The 20,515-nt window shown below is 44.5% G+C and overlaps 1 pseudogene; it reads left to right on the plus strand.

Annotated features, from left to right (window-relative positions):
- Positions 1–228: 228 nt before the first annotated feature.
- Positions 229–7,978, plus strand: LOC147005101 (chromatin remodeling regulator CECR2-like; annotated as a pseudogene).
- The last annotated feature ends 12,537 nt before the right edge of the window (positions 7,979–20,515 follow it).

Raw genomic sequence — 20,515 nt, forward strand, 5'->3', positions numbered from 1 at the left:
AAGACAGAAGTTGGGACAGCCATTGAGGGAGGGGGCAAGCACGCAGCTGCTTGAGCGAGTTTGCCAGCTGCTCCCCTCCCCCCCCCCCCTGGCCGGCCTCTGCTTGAGCTTTTGTGAAGCTGAGGAAGCTGCCATTTTCTGAGTGAGAGGCACTGCTCCATGGCCAGAGTTGGAGCGAGAAAGCAAGAGTGAAGCAAGCAAGAGTGAGTGAGCGATCCCAGCAGGGAGATGTGCCCAGAGGAAGGCTGCATGGCCATGCTGGGCATGCTCTGCTCCTGGTGGGAAGTCCCAGCCATCGCGCAATTCTGCTTGTTCTTTCACAAGGCCTTATGCCTGCTCAACTTCGAGATCGAGGAGTTAGAGGCAGCTCTTCACAGAGATGACTTGGAATTTATCAGTGATCTGATTGCCTGCCTGCTTCAAGGCTGCTATTAGCAAAGAGATATCATGTCTCAGACATTCCTCAGCTACTTGGAAGATATCATTAACTACGGTTGTGAACTTGAAGAAGGAAAGCCCAATCCTCTGAGAGAAGCCATTTTCCAAACCTTCCTCTGCATAATCGAGTAGAGAGCCTGCATCTCCTCTGTGATTACCGGCCTGTAGGGGATGATGTCTTTGATCTTCTCAAGGGTCTGGATGCAGACAGTCTCCGAGTTGAACCTCTAGGTGAAGACAATTCAGGTGCACTGTACTGGTACTTCTATGGCACACGAATGTACAAAGAAGTCCCAGTACACGGAAGGTCCAATGGAGAACTCTCCTTGAGCAGGGAAAGTGAAAGGCAAAAAAAAAAAAAAAAAAAAAATGTTTCAAATGTTCCTGGAAAAACAGACAAAAGAAGAGGAAGGCCTGCAAAACGAAAAAAAAAACTACAGGAGGAGATTATATCCAGTGAAAAGCAGGAAGAAAACTCCTTGACATCTGACCTACACACAAGAAATGGATCCGGAGGGCCAGGCCAAGGTACATGGTGGCTCCTGTGTCTAACAGAAAAATGGAGACAGGTTACTGAGAGCTTCCTGTGAGCCAACCTCTCTCCAAGAGCAGCAACTCTACAAGCTCCTTAGCAGGACTTCCTGCCTGAAATCTGCAACATGATTGCTCAGAATGGAAAACGTCCACAGGGCACAAAGCCAGAGCTGCAACACAGGTTTATATCTGTCCACCTGCCCATCCAATTCATCAAGCTAGAGGAAACTCCCATGCTCACCAAGATAGAAAAACAGAAGCACAGGGGGGAGGAGGAGGAATGACAGATCCTTCTTGCAGTGCAGAAGGAGTAAGAGCACATGTTAAAGGAAGAGAGAAGGCAGGAAAAGGAGGAAAAAGATCAAGGCAGTGGAAGTCCGGGCTAAGAGGAGAAAGCTCAGGGAAGAATGAGCATGGCTATTGGCTAAAGGCAAGGAGCTACCACCAGAACTTTCCCATTTGGATCTGAATTCTCCTATGAGGGAATGGAAGACGGCCAAGGACCTCTTTGAATTGGATGACGATTTCACAGCCATGTAAAAGTTCTAGATGTGGTGAAGGCTCACAAGGATTCCTGGCCCTTCGTGGAACCTGTTGATGAATCTTATGCCCCCAACTATTACCAGATTATTAAGACCCCCATAGATATTTCAAACATGGAGTAGAAATTAAATGGAGGTTCATATTGTACCAAGGAGGAATTTGTAAATGTCACGAAGACCATGTTCAAAAATTGCCTAAAATACAATGGTGACAGTAATGAATATACCAAGATGTCTGACAATTTAGAGCAGTGTTTCCATCGGGCCATGACAAAACATTTTCCTGGTGAAGATGGAGACACAGATGAAGAATTTTGGATTAAAGAGGTTGAAAAACGGGAAAAAAGAAGGAGTCGGTCTGGTAGAAATAGTGGAAGCCATGATTGGACTCACTCAAGGAACACAGATGTTTACTGCAGGAAACAGCCACCAGTAAAGAATGGGGGAAAATCATTGCCCCTGACACAATGAGCTGCCTCCTCAGGGGACAATCAGAGCAGCAGTTCCATAAACTCCCTCCAGAGGTCCGCACATCAAATGGTCAAGGCTTTTCTTGCCCCCTGCATTGTGGTAGGGTGCCTAGCCACGCATCCCCTTTAAACCAGATGAAGCCAGCAGCACCAGGAAAGTTTGGCTCTCTTCAAGGATCAGATCCCGTCAATGTACTTGGCACCTCTCGAATTCCAGAGGGGCCCCCCAGGGGAGCCCTTGCAACACACAACCTTTGCTATACAGGCTCCAGTTGGAATTAGTAACCATTGTGGATCCCTGCTCAGTGCTCCAGACCTTTCCAATATGGGGTCACACGTCCCATCCTTACAGCTTGGGCAGATGAATTGTCCCAGTCAAGTTGGAAACATGGATCCACCAGCTCCATTCTAGGCAGGATTTATTCCTTCAAGGCATGGTGGGACTCCAGCCCGACCTCCAGACTTTCCTGAAAGCTCTGAAATTCCTTCCGGTCATATTTATCATTCATACAAGTATCTAAATCGAGGACACCCTGCTGTTTGGAATGGGAACCATGGTACTATAAACTCTGGATGTTTGGGGCCAGTAGAGAAGCCCCACCTGGGGACAGGACTTTCTCACCACCCTCATACCATTGGTCATGTGATGGATGCCCGAGTGATGAGACAACCTATCCCACCAAACCAGTGGACTAAACAGTCAAGCTTTCTACCTCATGGCCTCAAACTCTGAAATCTGCCTGCCTCTGCTTCCCTAGTGCAGGAATTAAAGGCATGTACCACCAGTGTCTGGCCTCAGAAAGAAGGACTTTAAGTTGAAGGATATTTAAGATAGTGTGGAGAGGGATAAAGAATTCTTTCCTACTGGCAGGTCATCAGGGTAGGAAGGTTAGCTAGGTGCTTTCCTTGCCTCTCTGAGCTGGTTACTGAGTCTTCACTGGTAAAATTAAATGCCTGGCTTATGTGTGTGTTTTAAAAATGTATTTATTAATCATTCCATTGGATTATATCTCACATGATATGCCACTTTTGGTTACCCTCCACTAACCCCTCAAACTACATCTGCACTCTCAGCCTCCACTCTGTCTGAATTAGGATTCTCCTTCACCCACCCTCCTTCTCTTGCCCTACTGATTGAGAAACCCACTACACTGGAGCATCAAACCTCCACAGGACCAAGGGCCTCCCCTCCCATTGCTTTCAGCTAGGCCATTCTCTGCTACAATGTATCTGGAGTTATAGATCCCTGCTTATACACTCCTGGGTTGTGGTCTAGTGTCTAGGAGCACTGGGTGGTCCTGCCAGCAGAAGTTGTTTTTCAATAGGATTCCATTCCCCTCTTCACCTCCAGCTTCTCTGCATGCTCCTGCAATGCTCAGTCTAATAGTTGGCTCCAATGGTCAGTTGCTGGCCACACCTCCCAAAGAACCTTCACTCCAGGTTTTTGTCTGCAAGCACCTCTTGACCACAGGAACAGTGTCTGGTTTGGTGTCTGAAGACAGGATGGATCCCCAGGTAGGGAAGTTCCTGGATGGCCCTTCCTTCAGTCTCTGCTCCATTTCTTGTCCCTGTTAGTCCTTTTCTCAGGAACATTTCTTGGTTAAAATCCTTGAGATGGGTGGATGGCAACATTCCTTGACAGAGAGCATTGCCAGTGGTCTTGTTGGGGTTTGGGGGATGTGGGGGAGACATACCTATCTACTGGAGGTGGTCTCTACAAGTTCTATCTCCCTGATGTCTGAGAGCCTCAAAGGTCTATTCCCTGTTCCTCATCCTTCCACCCCCCTTTTATTTTTTTAGATTTCCTGACCTCCTGTATCTCAGTCAAACATGAATGATTCATTAAATGCAGACCCTAAAGTTGATTGATCAGAACCATAGCTCAAGTTTTGGGGTTGAGCTATAGCCTCAAAAATCTATCTTAGTTAAATTATAAAGACAAGAAAACAAAACCCTAAACCCCAAAACCAAAATAAACAAACAAACAAAAACAAATGAAAAAAAGAAATTAGTTCATTTAAAGTTAGTGAAGTATCCAGTGGTGTGTTCAGATCAGGCCATTGTAGATATAACTGCATATTGACCCTTAATTTGAGGGGTCCCATGGAATGGTTTATGGACCATTATAAGATTAACAAACCTCATACAGAACACAACAGGATTTGGACACCATTACTTTGCTCTGAGTCAATTTGTTTTTCTGTGTTGATGATTGGCTGTCATATGACAGCAACGATCTAAAATAGGGGGCAGACAGAACACAATGGCTTTTGCTATACTGTGATGTACATGCCTTAGCATTAGATTATCCAGATCTCTCACAATGACTAGTTCTGTTTTCACAGTACGTGGAGGCCACACTTGGAAGCCCAAATATAGGAAATTGGAAGCACAATTGTGTGAACTCAAGGTTAACCTGGTCCACATGGGGTATTTGAGACCTTGTTTCAGAAAATAACACTGAAACACATGCTACATCCAAGGCCTCACTTACCAAGTCTTGTCTACTATAAAGCACTTACCATTTTATCCCTTCCAGTCTTTCTTTCTGGGAAGATGGAGAAGTAAAAATGATCTTTCCATTCTAAGGACCATGTTCTCTGTTTCCCTAAGCTCACATTAAGAACAAATGAAAGTGAGTATCATCATCTGAACAACTGATAATATCCATTGCTGCTAGCATGATACTGTGCCGATGAAAATCTTAGCTTCCTTTAGTGTTGCTGACCCAGCAGGAAGTATTAAGAGCTGCAGCCAAGCTCAGAGAACCTTTCAAGGGGCTAGACAGAAGCCATCAGAGACTCTCCACATCCTTGTCCTGAGATGAAATCCAGGAACACAATGTGAACTTGGTGGCCAATTCAGCATACATCATACTTCTACCTCCACCTTTCTATGTTCAGTACAAGAAAGTGTTCATGCACCTACATGCCAGATTGATCTTGATATATGTCCCAGGGCGCAGACTGTTTAGAGAGTTGGTTGTTGTCAAGCAGTTGGTGCCCTCAGTAAGATGTGAAGACTATCAATAATAAGTGACCACACTGTATTTGTTTAAACATTACTTGATAATTGAGCATATCTGAGGACTTGGACACCAGCTCTGCGTCCTGGTCTTTTTATGCCTATACCTGACTCAAAGGGAATGTGGGAGGACAACTTGGGTTCCTCTGCATCGATAGAGTGAGATGAAATGGGCACTTACCAGTCTGAGCAACAGTGCTGAGGCCCTTTATTTAAAGTAAAAAACACATTCTCTGTCCTCCTTCCAAAGAGCTCCTGTTGAGGCCATGGACCTTGTATAAACATGCTAACATCATGCAGACATCTTTCCTAATGATACAAAGTTCTCTCGGATGAGGCTTGCCCCCTTACCATACCTGTAGGAAATTTGTTACAAGGCAGCGGTCAGTCTATTTCATGCTGTTGCTGTAATATGCTTCCAAGTTGTGATGGTTTGTATACTCTTGTACCAGGGAGTGGCACCATTTGGAGGGGTAGCATTGTTGGAATAGGTGTGACCTGGTTGGAGTATGTGTGTCACTGTGGGTGTGCGCTTAATACTCTCACCCTAGGTGCCCGGAAATGGGTATTCCACTAGCAGCCTTTGGATGAAGATGTGAAACTCTCAGCTCTGCTTGTCCCATGCCTGTCTGGATGCTGCCATGCTTGATGATAATGGACTGAACCTCTGAACCTGTAAACCAGCCCCAATGAAATGTTGTTTTTATAAGACTTGCCATGGTCATGGTGTCTTTTCCCAGCAGTAACACCCTAACTAAGACAGAGGTTGGGACTGCCACAGAGGGACAGGGCGAATGCTCTGCCCCTGCCAGCTACCCAAGCAGTGGCCACAAGATCAATTCCTCCCGATCATATTTATCATTCATACAAGGATCTAAATCGAGTACACCCTGCATTTTGGAATCTGAACCATGGTACTACCAACCCTAGACGCTTGGGTCCAGATGAAAAACCCAAATTCGGGCCAGAATTCTCTCACCACCCTAATACCCTTGATCATTTGATAGGTGGCCGAGTGATGAGACAACCTATCCCACCCAACCAGTGGACGAAACATCAAGGTTTCTACCTCATGGAATTCCTTCCTCGGGGTATATGCAGCCACCCTGTAAGTCTGACGGACATGGTTTGCAGACACCTCCAACTCCAGCACCAAGTCCTCGAATCAGAGGACCCTCCCTGGTCCTCCGGAGGACACAAGAAGGGGAATCCATGATGGACATCCCTGAAACGATTGCCATGCAGAAGCTCTCCTCCCGAGTCTGTCCCCCAGGTGTGCCTTACCACCACCTCCAGCCCACTCTTCCCCAGTTACCTGGTCCCTTTCCACAGGTAGCTTATTCATCATCAGTATGTGTTTCACCGCCCAAGCCTGCATTGGACAACCCTGGGAGTACACAGGAGATGACTGAAACACAAGAGCCTGAGGAAGACCCAGAGCCTTTGCCTGGACATGAAGAGAAAGCAGCAAGCATTTGTTCTTCAGAGGGGGAATACCTCAAACAACTACCTCACCCAGCACCTCCCTTGCAAGCCAGCTGTACCAGGCAAAGCTTACCACAAGAAAGGGAAACAGAGGACTCCCGACTCAAAAGTGATGCTTCAGACTCTGCAGACACTTATAACACATCAAAGAACAAGAACACCTGGCCTTTGGACAATAGCTACAGCAGCCCAGCTGTGCAAGGCTGTTTGTGAGACCTTTCCATAGTGGCAGAGATGGGGAATCTACCTGAACATGGGGCCGTTGGTGAAGCATCTCCCAGTAAGTCAGAGGGAAAGGCCTTGATGGTAGTGGTTCAGAAAAGCCACTCTGCCCCAGGGATAAAACATTACAAAAAGCTGTGCCATGTACAGGACCGAATGCAACTACACCTCCTTGCACAGATCCCAGTTTGATGGTAGGCACTGTGAACCAGTTTTCTCCCTTGTACATGGTTGGCATAGAATACTCTAACTCAGCTACACAGTACTCTATGAGTCCAAGTTTGCAAGGCTTGGGCTCTATGATGGGAGGAAAGTCCTCAGGATCACAGCCTCAGTCCTTTCCTCCCAGGGGGTTCCAGGATAATGGTCCCCAACCTGGACTCTTTCCTCGGTACCGTCCTCAGCAAGGAATGAGATATACCTACCAGCCTTCTTTCTTCTCAGCCTTCCTACCACCCCTATCAGTGGCTCCTCATTATACATGTCCACAGGGCTTTTCTGATTGGCAGAGATCTCTCTCTTCTCTTAGAAGTCCAAGTGGACCCCCAGGGAGTCACCCTCCATGCTCCCTCTACCCAGAGAAGAATGTCCTGTATAGTCTGCAAGGTTGTGAGACACTAAATTCTGCCTTAACTTCTCCAACTCAAATGGATGCAGTGACTGCTAAGGTTGTTCCTCCTGATGGACACAATTCTGGTCCAGAAGAAGAAAAGATGGATGAATCTGTGGAGAGGCCAGAGAGTCCCAAAGAAAATCTAGATCTAACAACCATAATGCATCTACCAAGCAGCAGAACTCACTGTCAACCACTGACTATCTTTATGGAACTCCACCACCATCCCTGAGTTCAGGAATGACTTTTGGTTCATCTGCTTTCCAACCCCACAGGGTGATGCTGCAGACAAGGTCTCCATACACTCCTCAGCAATCAGCCAGTCATTTTCATCCCAGGGCATACCCATCCTCTGTGCCTGCCCATCCACATCCCCACCCTGTAACCACCCAACCCAATGGCCTCTCCTAGAGGGTTCCCTCTACTGCTGTCAGGAAGAGGGCCTAGGTCACATTCAGGCTTCAATGATGGAGCAGACTGTCACTGGAAGCAGATTAAGAGGCTAATTTCAAGAAGTACACAAAATACCAGGATTGCAAATGCATCCAGTCCATTCACAGTCCTTATTCCCAAAGACCCGGGCGCCTGAGGCCTCACCAGAACAGTTGTAGCTGCATAAGACCCCAACACTTCCTCTGGATCAGAGCTAGTCCAGGGAGCAACTAAGCCCCAATGAGGTGGACGGCTGAATGTGGAGACTGGAAGGCAGGCCTGGCCGATTTGGAGGAATGACTGCTGTACATGTCTGTTTTGTTGTCCTGTTCCACCTCTTCACTGTAAATCAAGCCTTCCTCAGAGCTGAACAGCATAGAACTTAGGTGCACACTATTTAGATGACAGGCTGGCCTGTAGCTGGGATCATCTGCACAGCTGACAAACTTAGACAGAGCAATGTACCTGGAGTTCTTGCTGGCTTCTCCAAATCCCAAGACTCTTGTTCCGGGAAAAATCACTTTAAACTTGGGTGGAGGGTACATGTAAAGCTGGAGTGGTGCTTTTAAACTTTCATGAGCAGCTAATCTCTGGTATATATTTGGGGAAGGGACTATGTGTACTATTAATGTTTTTGGAGCTGGGTCCAGTTTATAGAAGTTTCATGTTGCCTTTTGTAAATTATTTTTTTGGGGGGGTTAATGTATTGTATATATAGTGGGACAGTCAATGGGCACATGGAGGAGTTGGGAGTCCTTCCTCGATATGGCCAGAATACTGTACTGGAAGAGTCTCTGTCTTTGTACAGTCAGGTCACACTGAATGCCTGAGGAACTTGGAGAAGAGAACCAGAAGACTGCAGCTTATATATGACACTTAACTTGTTTCCTCTCCAGCAGACCTCAGAGACAACATGTCCTCCTCAGCATTCATTTCACAGTTGGTTGGACTGTGCTGTCATAGGGCTTTCCTGAGTGTTGCAGCCATAGGACAGGCTGTTCTCACTCTGTTGCGCTAAGTTCTGGACTTGGGAAAGCATTTTCCTTTCTGATTTTCCACCAGCTCTACCAGAGAGTTGTAAGACAGGAATTTGGAATCTAGAGTGTTTTACTTATTAGAAGATGAAGTGGTTTTTTCATGGGCCTGTCAGGCCTGTGATCTAGAAGGCATCATACATCCCTTTCTAGCACAAATCACATTTTGTGAAAGTGACTACTCAGGTTTGTTATGTATGTTAGTCTCAAGAAATGAATTGCACAGGTTTGGAAAAATAAAGACAAAAGTTGGTACCAGGGAATGGGGCATTGCTGGGATAGGCCTGACCATGCTTTCATTTGAAAGAATGTGGATTTTGAGACTTTGGATTTGGAACACAGTGGAATGCTTTAAAATTGGCTTAATGGGTCATCCTAGTTGGAATATGGAAGACTTTGTTGCTGGGAGTAATTTGAACTGTGTTGACCTGACCCAAGAATTTTCAAAGGAGAAGGATTTCAGACTGCGACAGAAAGGCTGTTTTTGTGGTATTTTGGTGAAGAATGTGGCTACTTTTTGCCCTAGACTGAAAAGTCTGCCTGAGACTAAGGGGAAGAGCCTCAGATTAATTGCATTGACAAGGGAAGTTTCAAAAAAGCCCAGCAGAGCGTTTGTCCTCTGCTTAAGTCTTAGGAAGACAAGTTTGAACAAGCATAGCAAGCTTAGAAAGGAAAAATATAAAATACATGGTTTGAGTATTAAAGGGTTAACAGGAAGTGAAATGGAGCAAAATCCTCTGTTCTAGGAGGCAACAGATTAAGGGAGTGGGATCTTCGGGTAAGACTCTACCCAGCTAAATTTAGATACAGGCATGGTGGTGCACACCTTAAATCCCAGGAGACAGACAGGCCTGTTAGCCAAGTTTAGGCAGGGAAGGATTTGGAAAATAAAGCTAGTGATAATGTGATAGAAAAAGGGAGTCATGTTCTAGTTCCTGTAAGCAGCAGAACTCCGCACCTTCAGCCATGTGACTCTGGCTCTACAGTTAGGAATGGAAGGAACTACTGGGACAGTTGATGTTGGTTATTTGGAGCTAAGAAATTAGCAATGATTAAGAAGAGTCCAGCATCACTGAGGTGAAATCTGGGAATTGTTTTCTGGGAGCACAAAGAAGCTGTGTTCCAGAGACAGCCAAGGTTGTACTTCATGCAGCTTCTGGACTTGGTAATGTGGAAGAGTCACCCAGGTGGTACTGGCTTTGAAAGCATGAGGTATCATGAAGAACAGCTGAGGCTTGGCATTGTGAGAGATCATGGAAGGCCACTGGAGAAGGTGTAGCCTCTGCTGTAGTTGAAGGCCCAGGACTGAGGGTATCATGAAAAGAATTTAAGGCTTGGCACCATGAAGAGAGCCTATGAGAGGCTATTGGTGAAGCATATTTGGAGTGGAACACCCTTGTGTATTGGATTTGTCAGTACTATGGGATGATCACCAAGAATAGCAGCTGTAGTGGAGTGGATCAACCTGAGCTTAGAGTTCTACAGAGGGCAGAGGTGGAGAACTGAGGAGCCAAAAAGATCAAGTGGAATCTGAGACGCTGAAACAAGAAGCTGTATCACGGGCTGGTGAGATGGCTCAGTGGTTAAGATCACCGACTGCTCTTCTGAAGGTCAGGAGTTCAAATCCCAGCAACCACATGGTGGCTCACAACCATTCGTAACAAGATCTGATGCCCTCTTCTGGAGTGTCTGAAGACAGCTACAGTGTACTCACATAAAATAAAATAAATAAATCTAAAAAAAAAAAAAAAAAAAGAAGCTGTATCATTGAAATTACCTTGGAGACTCAAAGATGTTAAAGATGCCAGAGCCATGGGATACATGCTAAGGAAAGCTGCAAACAGGGAGTTGAACCAGCTGAGAATATAGCAGTTTGTTGCAGTCAACAAAGATGAAAAAGTAGTGGAGATCTGAAGACCACTTTGACATCTTGGAGATGCAGTGTTTGGAGTTTACCCAGCTGGTTTCATGTCTTTCATGGGGATTACAGTGAAGTGATTGGATGAATCTCAGAAGAGACCTTGAACTTTGGACTTTTACTATTGTTGAGACAGCTATAGACTATGAGGGTTTTAAAAGTTGGACTATATGCATTTTACATTATGTAATGTTTAAGTATGGCCCCCATAGACTCATGTGTTTGAACAAATCTATGGGGGACAGGGAGTGGAAATCAATGGTTTGTATATTCTTGCACCAGGGAGTGGCACCATTTAGAGGTGTGGCCTTGTTGGAATAGGTGTGACCTGGTTCAGTAAGTGTGTCACTGTGGATGTGGGCTTAATTCTCTCACCTTAGGTGCCTGGAAGTCAGTCTTCCACCTGCAGCCTTTGGATGAAGATGTAGAACTCTCAGCTCTGCTTGTGCCATGCTCCCACCTTGATGATAATGGACTGAACCTCTAACCCTATAATCCAGCGCCATTGAAATGTTGTTTTTATAAGACTTGCCTTGGTCATGGTGTCTGTTCACAACAGTAAAACCCTAACTAAGAAACCAGTCATTTATGTAAAACAAAATGAAACAAAATCTTAACTCAGAGCAGGGTTATGCCGGCCATGTACTCTGTTATGTTCTGTATGTTATGACGGTTGTTAACCTTATAAATTTCCACATCTATATGTTTCATATAAGACCTTTCAAATTCAAGATCAATATGAACTGTTATGTTTAAATAGGCTTGAGTAAGGGCAGCATTTCTAGCCCCTGTTCATGAGCTCTTTGTGGTTTTTTTTCAAGGAGCTGGCCCTAAGAAATATCTAGCATACAGTTTTCAGCTGTTGCCCTGGTTGTTCTGTCATGGGGTGTGCATTCAATAAACCTTCCCTGTTTAACTGAATTCAGTGTTTCTGTGGTTTGTTTGTTGACCCTTGGACAGAAACACTTCCATTCAGCAGCACATAGTACACTGAGCCAAGGTCAAGAATGGTGATATCTTGCCATGAATTATGTGACAAGGAGGAAGGGGAATTTATCCCTTATGATAAGGATCAGGGATGGCTTGGTGTTTTTTAGGTTTCTATTTGCCATGTGAAACAGCTTCAAGAACCCATTTCTAATGTCCTTGGAATCATGTGTTCCCATGATGATGCACTCAGACATGCCTGGAAACTACCAGGATACTTGTCAGAGAGCTTGATTTCTATAAGGGAGGGAATATGGTTAATTTATACTGCAGGATATTTGGTCACATTGTAATCCCCAAGATTGTGTTAATTTCTGAAAGAAAAAAAGAATAAAAAACTTTTTATGGTGTAGCTCAGCCCTAGCACAGACCTGTAATCCAAGAGCTTTCTGTTCAGTGTACATTTTTGTCCTATGGCTCATCCCTATCTCACACATTTATTGCAAAGCAAAATAAAGTCAACACCACTTCCAGAAGTAGAGCAACCTACCAGTTGATAGGGAATGAATATAACTAAACAGAAGAATGGCCTTTTTGGGGGGTGGCGTGCAGGGGGGTTGAGACAGGGTTTCTCTGTATAGCCCTAGCTGTTCTGGAACTTGTTCTGTAGGCCAGGCTGGCCTCAAACTCTGAAATCTGCCTCCCATGTGCTGGGATTAAAGGCATGTACCACTACTGTCTGGCCTCAGAAAGAAGTACTTTAAGTTGAAGGATATTTAAGACAGTGTGGACAGGGATAAAGAATGCTTTCCTACTGGGAGTTCATCAGGGTAGGAGGGTCAGCTAGGTGCTTTCCCTGACACTATGAGCTGGGTACTGAGTCTTCACTGGTAAAAATTAAATGCCTGGAATATGTGTGTGTTTTAAAAATGTATTTATTAATCATTCCATTGGATTATATCTCACATAATATGCCACTTCCTGGTTACTCTCCACTAACCCCTCAAACTACAATCTGCACTCTCAGCCTCCACTCTGCCTGGATGAGGATTCTCCTTCACACCCCCTCCCTTTCTTGCCCTACTGATTGAGAAACACACTACACTGGATCATCAAACATCCACAGGACCAAGGGCCTCTCCTCCCATTGCTTTCAGCTAGGCCATTCTCTGCTACAATGTATCTGCAGTTATAGATCCCTGGTTATACACTCCTGGGTTTGTGGTCTAGTGTGGTAGGGGTCTGGCCTTTCCCTCTCCTGTAGTCTGAAGAACTCACACTCCATGGAGGATGGACAATAGGTATGGTACAAGGGTAGCCAGCTTGTGTGTATTACTTGATAAGTTTTTTTAAAATACCAAAGTCAGCATAGGGAAAAGTATATTTTTTAAAAAAATCATAAAATTAAGAAGATTTAGAAATGTCAAGTGGAAGCATTTAATATCAAACATCTTGAAATAATATGTAAATGAGAACAAATTCATTATTTCTTTGTAGTTCCAGGGAGGGTTTTGTCCACTCTAAGCAAAGGTTGTCTGCAATGAGAGCTGGGATCAGCTGGGATCAGCTGAGTTGGGGCCCTCAGACTCCTCAAGCTCCTGAGACTGCTTTTCTGTGTACCCTTCCAGCAGTTGGTCCGAGTGATGTTTTACCCTCCTCCCCTTTATAGTTAGGAGATTATCGAATGCTTTTGGAACAGAAAGTAGTATTTTGGCAGTTGTTTTCGTACAGGCTTTTGGAATCTATCAGAGTATCTTGACAGAAAGTGGGCTTCTTTCTCCTGAATGGAGATGGGAAAGAGATGCTCCTGTCGCATCCTCAGGAGATGGCAGGGGCTGTGTCTACACATATGCCATGGCAGTTTAAGAAGATTCTGTAGTCAGTCCAAAAGTTTAGGGAGTGAGGAAGTAAGGCCTTGGCACAGAGCCCGTGCTGAGGTAGCTGCAGCTCAGGCATAGGTTCTTTTCTGCATTTCACCAGCTCTTTAGTTTGGGTAGCTTAGCTTTTCAGTGCCCCAGTTCTTTGGTCTGCAAAACTGGGACAACTGTATCTTCTTTGTGTTCTTGTGAAGGTCAGAAAAATATGAAAGCTTGCTGAGAGTCAAGGGTCGGAGGTAAAGACAGGAATATTATTTATGCTTCTATTCTGGACCAACAAGCTAATACTGTAAACTTTGCAACTACTTTCAAATAATTCTCAGGTAGCACAGTCTCTCTCTCTCTCTCTCTCTCTCACTCTCTCTCTCTCTCTCTCTCTCTCTCTCTCTGTGTGTGTGTGTGTGTGTGTGTGTGTGTGTGTGTGTGTGTTTAACTTCAAGGGAATATTCTAGACTTGGTGAGCTTATAATGACAGCATGAGTGGGGTGTGGTTTGGAGCGTTGCCTTCTAAACCTGTGTTGATGACTTTGTGCTTTTAGGTACACCAAGCTTGGCTAAATGGTATGGAAAGGGTAATCATAGGCCTCTTTCATTGCCACAAACAATCAATCAAACAAACAAATAAACAAAAAAATGTTTCAACAGTGACTGATGCCATGGGATTGACACTCAGCCAGGCCATGAAACTGTGTTTCCTTAAGTTTACAGATCAGCCTTAAGGAACTAGAGAGACAGATCCAGGTAGTTAGAACACTTAGAAAATAATGAAAAGCCCCCTGGTAGCCTCCAGATGTGAAACTAGAAAGCCAATGACAAAGAAAGGAGTTTGAAGGGATCAAGACAGCAGACAACACTGAACCACAGTTCATTATCCCGTCATGTAAGTAAAGCTCTCCCTTGGGTTCTCAAGGCTTGTGTTCCTCAGCTTTGAAAGCAGCCCAGTTCTGTGTATGAGGTGTTGTAATGGTTTTAGTGTCTTCTTGTAGACCATCACCCACTTCCTGGGAAGGGCTGCTTACTCTGAGCATTGCTATGGGAGGTGATTGTCACCTGGACATCATTAGCAGCATGCCTGTTCTTGATCCCTTCAAACTCCTTTCTTTGTCAGAAGAGGATATCAAGTCCCTTGGAACTGGATTTATAGGCAGTTCTGTGCCACCTGAGATGGGTGCTGAGAGACAAATTCAAATCCTCTGTAAGACTGGTATGTACTCTGAAACACTGGGCATCTCTCTAGCCCCAAACCATGGTATTGTTGGCTGCCATTCTTATGGGAGAGCCTTGCTAGAAACACAGTTGAAGGTGTTAGGGCAGACATGTGGGTGTTGAGGTAGGTGAAGGCCTCAGTCACCCTGGACCATTCATTCACCCACTGCTCGCTTTTGTGCTGAGGTTTCTGTTTGCAGAGTTCTCATTTACAAGACTGGTTTGAAGATGTGTGTGCTGAAGTGGCTTCAGGAGGGATGGATCTGGGGCTGGCCTGGCTTGCACCAGACTCATGTCCCATAGTGCAGGAGAGAGAGAAAGAGGAAGAAGGGAGGAAGATAAGAAGAGGAGTAGAGGGAGAGAGGGAGGGAGGGAGGGAGGGAGGGAGGGAGGGAGGGAGGGAGGGAGGGAGGGAGGGAGGGAGGGAGGGCAGGCATCAGGGCAGAAGCAAGTCTGTGATCCAAGGGGCTGCAGGCTGGATGTGGACTTGGACAGGTGGAAGCTGAGCCCCCATCCATGGCAGTAGATGGGATTGAGTCTGGATAGACTGCATTGTCTTCCTAGGGAACCTCAATTTGCACATCAGGAATGCTTACAGGCTCCTGAGGGCTTCCATCAGGGCCTGGCTACTTGAACTATACTGTCAGTAGATCTGTCCAGGCCTCACTTTTTGAAGATTTTGTGTAGTCTTGGCCTCATTGTTTTAACTATATTTATTTATTTATTTTTCCTATTTTTGCTTTGAGGTTGTTGTGCAAGGCTTAAGCTGAGGAGAGTGGGGTGAGCAGCACAGTAAAGAGAGAGGGCAGTGAACAGAGAATGTGAACTGCACAGTGACTAGGGCGGGGTTGAGGGGGCGAGTTCCCTGTGCTCACTGCATCCTGGGGAGTTGCCAACAGCTCAGACTAGGTGCATTCTGGGATGAGGGCTTCCCAGCAGAGGGGCCTGAGGTAGCATCTGCTGCTGTTCTTTCTTTAACTGGATCTTACTGTGTAGCCCTGGCTGGCCTGGACCTCTCCATGCCTATAGCTCACATAGCTTTACCTGCCTCTGCTCTCCTGATGCTGAGATTAAAGATGTGTACTCTTACTCCTGGCCTGTTATTTTTAATGCAATGAAATTAAATATAGCCTTAATATTTTGGCTTGTTTAATTAAATGAAAGAGAAAATACAGGAAAGCTCCCGGATCCCACCCACAAAAGCACACTAACATTTCCTCTTCCTGTTAAGTAAACACATACAGTCAGGTGCTCCATAAGGAAGTGCTGGCCAGCGCTGGCCTGAACTGGACACAGGCTTTGGAATGTTTTAGTTGGTGTAAGTGAACTTGCTTGCTATGCTGTCACCTGAAGAGAGGTTCACAGATGACAGCTGTCTGTGATGACACCTTTCGGGCTCAGTCTCAGCCCCTCCTTCCTGTTCCTTCCTCTGGTGGATATTTTCTGCCTAGATTATAGTGTTATGTTTCAGCGTTATGTCCTATGTATAAAGGTCCACTGTGCTGTGAATCTTTAAAGCAATTTCGTACAACGTTTCAGCATTATCTTAAGAAAACCTCTTCAGTGCTGTCTTTAGTTTCTATAACTGCTAATGTATGCAGTTCTGAAGCCAAGTCTAGTGAGACTATAAAATTTAGCCTCCTTTTGAAGACTCCTCTTGCTTCAGCTTCCCCATGCTGGAATTACAGACATAGGTCATTAGGTCCAGCTAACATTTTAGCAACACAAATATTTTCCAGTTTTTCTATTATACAGAACGGGTGGCCTTGCCCACCTGCCCGAGCAGGGATCCGAGCTGCTCTGGTTGTGTGGCTTCTCTGCAGCTGGCTTCTCAGGAATCCAGTATTGGTCTCTGCTCACTGGCAGCTCCAGTGAATGTAAAGTTACCTGGCATTTAGAATTTGATTTCTATGCTTAGGGGTAAACCTGAGCATCATTCCTTAGCTGTTCATGTTTTTTTCCATTTTTTTAAATTGCATTTTTGGCAAGTTTTGTGTTGTGGGGACACTAGGCATCATGTACTGATTTGTTACAGCTATTATTCCTATTTTTGTGATTATTTGTTTATTTTTGTGGTGTTTGTGTGTACTAATCACTGAGCTACATTCCAAGTGCACTGTGACATTTTTAAAGTGTGAAATTTTAAATTTGATAGAGTCAAACATTTCAATATTTTTCAGCTCATAATGTTGCTATTTTTAAAAGTGTACTCCAATTCCAAAGGAATTGTGGATTTTCTGAATTAAGTTTTGAATTCATGTGAAAGATAGCTAGCTGATTTTATTTCTAAGTCTAGGCCAGTTCCCCCCTGCTCCGAACCAGTGATCAACAAGTGCACTCCCATTTGACACTCCTTTTCTGTCACACCGTGGTCACATTTATGCTTGGTAATATTGTTCTGGAGATAGGATTTTACCAAATAGCTCAGAACTGTTAATCTTCTGCCTCAGGCTCCAGAGTGCTGGGCTTACAGATGTGAGGCACCATGCCTGCCTATGCTTAGGAACATTTGGTCTTTATTTTCTTCATTGATGTGTTTACCTGTCTCTGCTCCAGGAATGCAGTTTGAACCCCATTTTGTGTTACACAGTTTTCTCTAGTGGGTTTGATGTTTTCCCTCCCTCCCTCCCTTCCCTTCCCTCCCTCCCTCCCTCCCTCCCTCCCTTCCTTCCTCCCTCCCTCCCTCCCTCCCTTCCTTCCTCCCTCCCTTCCTCCCTCCCTTCCTCCCTCCCTCCCTCCCTCACTTCCTCCCTCCCTTCCTTCCTTCCTTCCTCTCTCCTTCCTCACTCCCTCCCTTCCTCCCTCTTCCCTCCCTCCCTCCTTCCCTTCCTTCCTTCCTTTCTTCCTTCCTTCCTTCCTTCCTTCCTTCCTTCCTTCCTTTTTCAGAATGATTTGGCTTTTCCTTTAGATTGTAAATTTTAGAACCAGTTAGATAATTATAAAAAACTAATAGGGATCTTGATTTGAGATACTCTTTTTATAGGCTAATTTAAGATTTTTACATTTAACTTGATATTCATGAATAAGAATTGAGTCTTCATTTCCTGTTCATGAAGGCAGAGCAGGTGTTGCCATTGTTCATTCATGTCTTGTGAGTTTTTCAGAAAAGTTTTATCTTCTTTATATTCTTCCACATGCTTTTTTGGTTAAATTTATCTATAGCAGTTTTTATGTTTTATTGTGTGTAAATTTATTTTTATAATTAAACTTTCTGACTAGTTCTTGCTAGCCACACAAGCACACTCTCGGGACTGCAGCAGCTGAGAGCGCATACTGCTCTTTGCAAGGAACTGAGTTCAGATCCCAGTACTCATGTTGCGCAGTTTACTGTAGCTGCCAGTAAGCCCAGCTCTAGGGAATCCTATGCCCTCTTCTGGACTCTGTGAGACACATGTACATTCCTACATGCAAATGCCGATACACATGCATAACTTGAAATCAAATAAATCATAACATTTTTGAGATTTGTAAGTTATTTTTGCATGCAGCAACATTTGTTTGATAGTCTACAGCTAAACCCTCCCTCCCTTCCTTCCTCTCTCTCCCCTGACTGTTTTTGTGGTATATGTGCTGTGTGGACGTGAGCATCTGTGAATGCCTGTGGACAGAGGCGAGAGGTTGATGTTCATGTCTTTGTTCATTGCTCTGCATCTTAATTTTTGAGACAGTATCATTCTCTTACCTTGGATCTTATCAACTCTGCTAGGCTGCCCTGCCAGCTAGTGAACTCCTGTTTCTGCCTTCCCAGCACTGGGACTCTGCATACATAAGTCTCTGCTCGGCCTCTACATGGATGTTGGGGAGCTAAATTCTGTTCTGTTGCTTGCACAGCAAGCGCCTTACTGATTGGGCCATCACCCAGCCCCATCTGCAGGCAGGCCATTGCATTGCTTGCAAATAATGGCTGTTTGGCTAATTCTAATCTAATTCTAATTCTAAAAATTCTAATTCTGATTCTGGTCTTCATTTTGCTTCCTTATCATGGCTGTTTGTAATATTTGCTTGTTCTTTTGGAACATTTCTTTCTTTATTGTATGTGGGGTGCACATGCCATACTATGCATATGGAGATAGAGGACAATGTCCAAGAGTCAGTTCTCTTCCTCTATCACATGGGTCCCAGGGATTGAACTCAGGTCGTCAGGCTTGGTGGCAGGCACCTTTAACCACCGAGCCATCCTGCTGGTCTATGGGTATGTGTGTGTGTGTGTTATGAGGGCTAGAACTTCTATTAAAACAGTAATTAGAACTTTGTCTTACTGACTTTGAAGAGAGCACAGTTTTAGTGTTTCATTAGTGGTTCTATATAGGTGTTTATGGCCGTGCTATTTCAGGTTTAAACAATGTTCCAAGATCTGTGTCCAGTGACACATGTCTGGAATGAGCCCTTGGGAGGCAGAGGCAGCAGGACCAGGACAGTTTATCTTCTTCATCTTGATTATATACCATTTTTTACTTTCTGAACAGAAAACTTAAGACAATGATTTAAAATAATAAGACACGGTGTATTCTAAACACTTAATTGTTTTTCTAAAGGCAGTTGTTTAATTTGACTCCTACAGTTCTGCTGTGATGGTTTTGACATTCTTAGTATTTCTAACTATTTTATCATAACTCCAAATGTGCTAAACAAACAGTTACTCTCTGTGTACTTGAAGTCTTACTTTAAGGATACACTCGATGACTACTTAAAACACACATACAGAACACGTTTTTAATATTTGCAGAACACAGTATTTGCAGAACACAAGAAGTCTGTTCAGACACTTGGATTTTGTTTCTTTGCTCATACTGAGATCCACAAAAAAGCTAGGTAGCAAGATCTCATTCACTTCAGCAGTGCCACGGATGGCCCCACCAATGTCCACTAAACAAATACAGACATGCTCAGCAAAACTTAATGCCTGGAAGTATGATTGAAAAATATGTGGTGCACACCTTTAATCCCAGCACTCAGGAGGCAGAGGCAGGCAGATTTCTGAGTTCAAGGCCAGTCTGGTCTACAAAGTGAGTTCCAGGACAGCCAGGGCTATACAGAGATACCCTGTCTCGAAAAACAAAAACAACAAAAAACAAAAACAAAAACAAAAAATAAATAAACATGAAGAGGTCATAAAGAGTCTGGTTTTTACTGAGCAGCTTTCCTCAGATGAAACAAAACCCAAAAGAGAAGTAACAACAAACTAGTTACAAAGAAACAGTCTGGGAGCTGGGCAGGATAACCCAGCACTATAATCCAATCAGGAGGCTGAGGCAGAAGGATGGAGAGTTTGTGCCAGCCTGGATCACACAGAAAGAAGATCTGTCTCAAAAACCAAAGTGAGGCTACTAAACAGAAAAATCCTATTCTGCTCCAGGGAACTGACTTTGATACAATGGGGGTGCGCAGTTCTTGATTTGAAACTTCTGAAGAGTGTTATGGACTTGTTCTAGGGCTCCCTGTTTCCTAATGTAAGATCTGTGACATCTCCATCCAATCTGATTTAAGTTGATGTTTCAAGTTCTTGCTATATGGTTTAATATGCTATGAGATTCTTTATTTTGTTTAAAGGGAGGAATGTCTCTTTGTTTCTAGCAATTTGGGGTCAAAGGGCAAGGTTTCCTCTTGGCCTTTTTGGACACTTAGTTGGAAAGGGTCTGTGTTAGGGCTGGGTGGGGAGGAGGGCAGGGCTCTGTAGCTTGCAGTGGGTGCTAGGGTTGCTGGGCAACCTAGGTTAGACAAGTGCTCTGCCACTGAGCCTCATCTCCAGCTCAAGCTTGTGTGTCTTTATTGCTTTGCTTGGATTTTATTGCT

The sequence above is a fragment of the Mus caroli genome, unplaced genomic scaffold (genome assembly GCF_978045245.1).
Source record: "Mus caroli unplaced genomic scaffold, Mus_caroli_1 scaffold_4, whole genome shotgun sequence".
In the NCBI taxonomy this organism is placed as follows: Eukaryota; Metazoa; Chordata; class Mammalia; order Rodentia; family Muridae; genus Mus; species Mus caroli.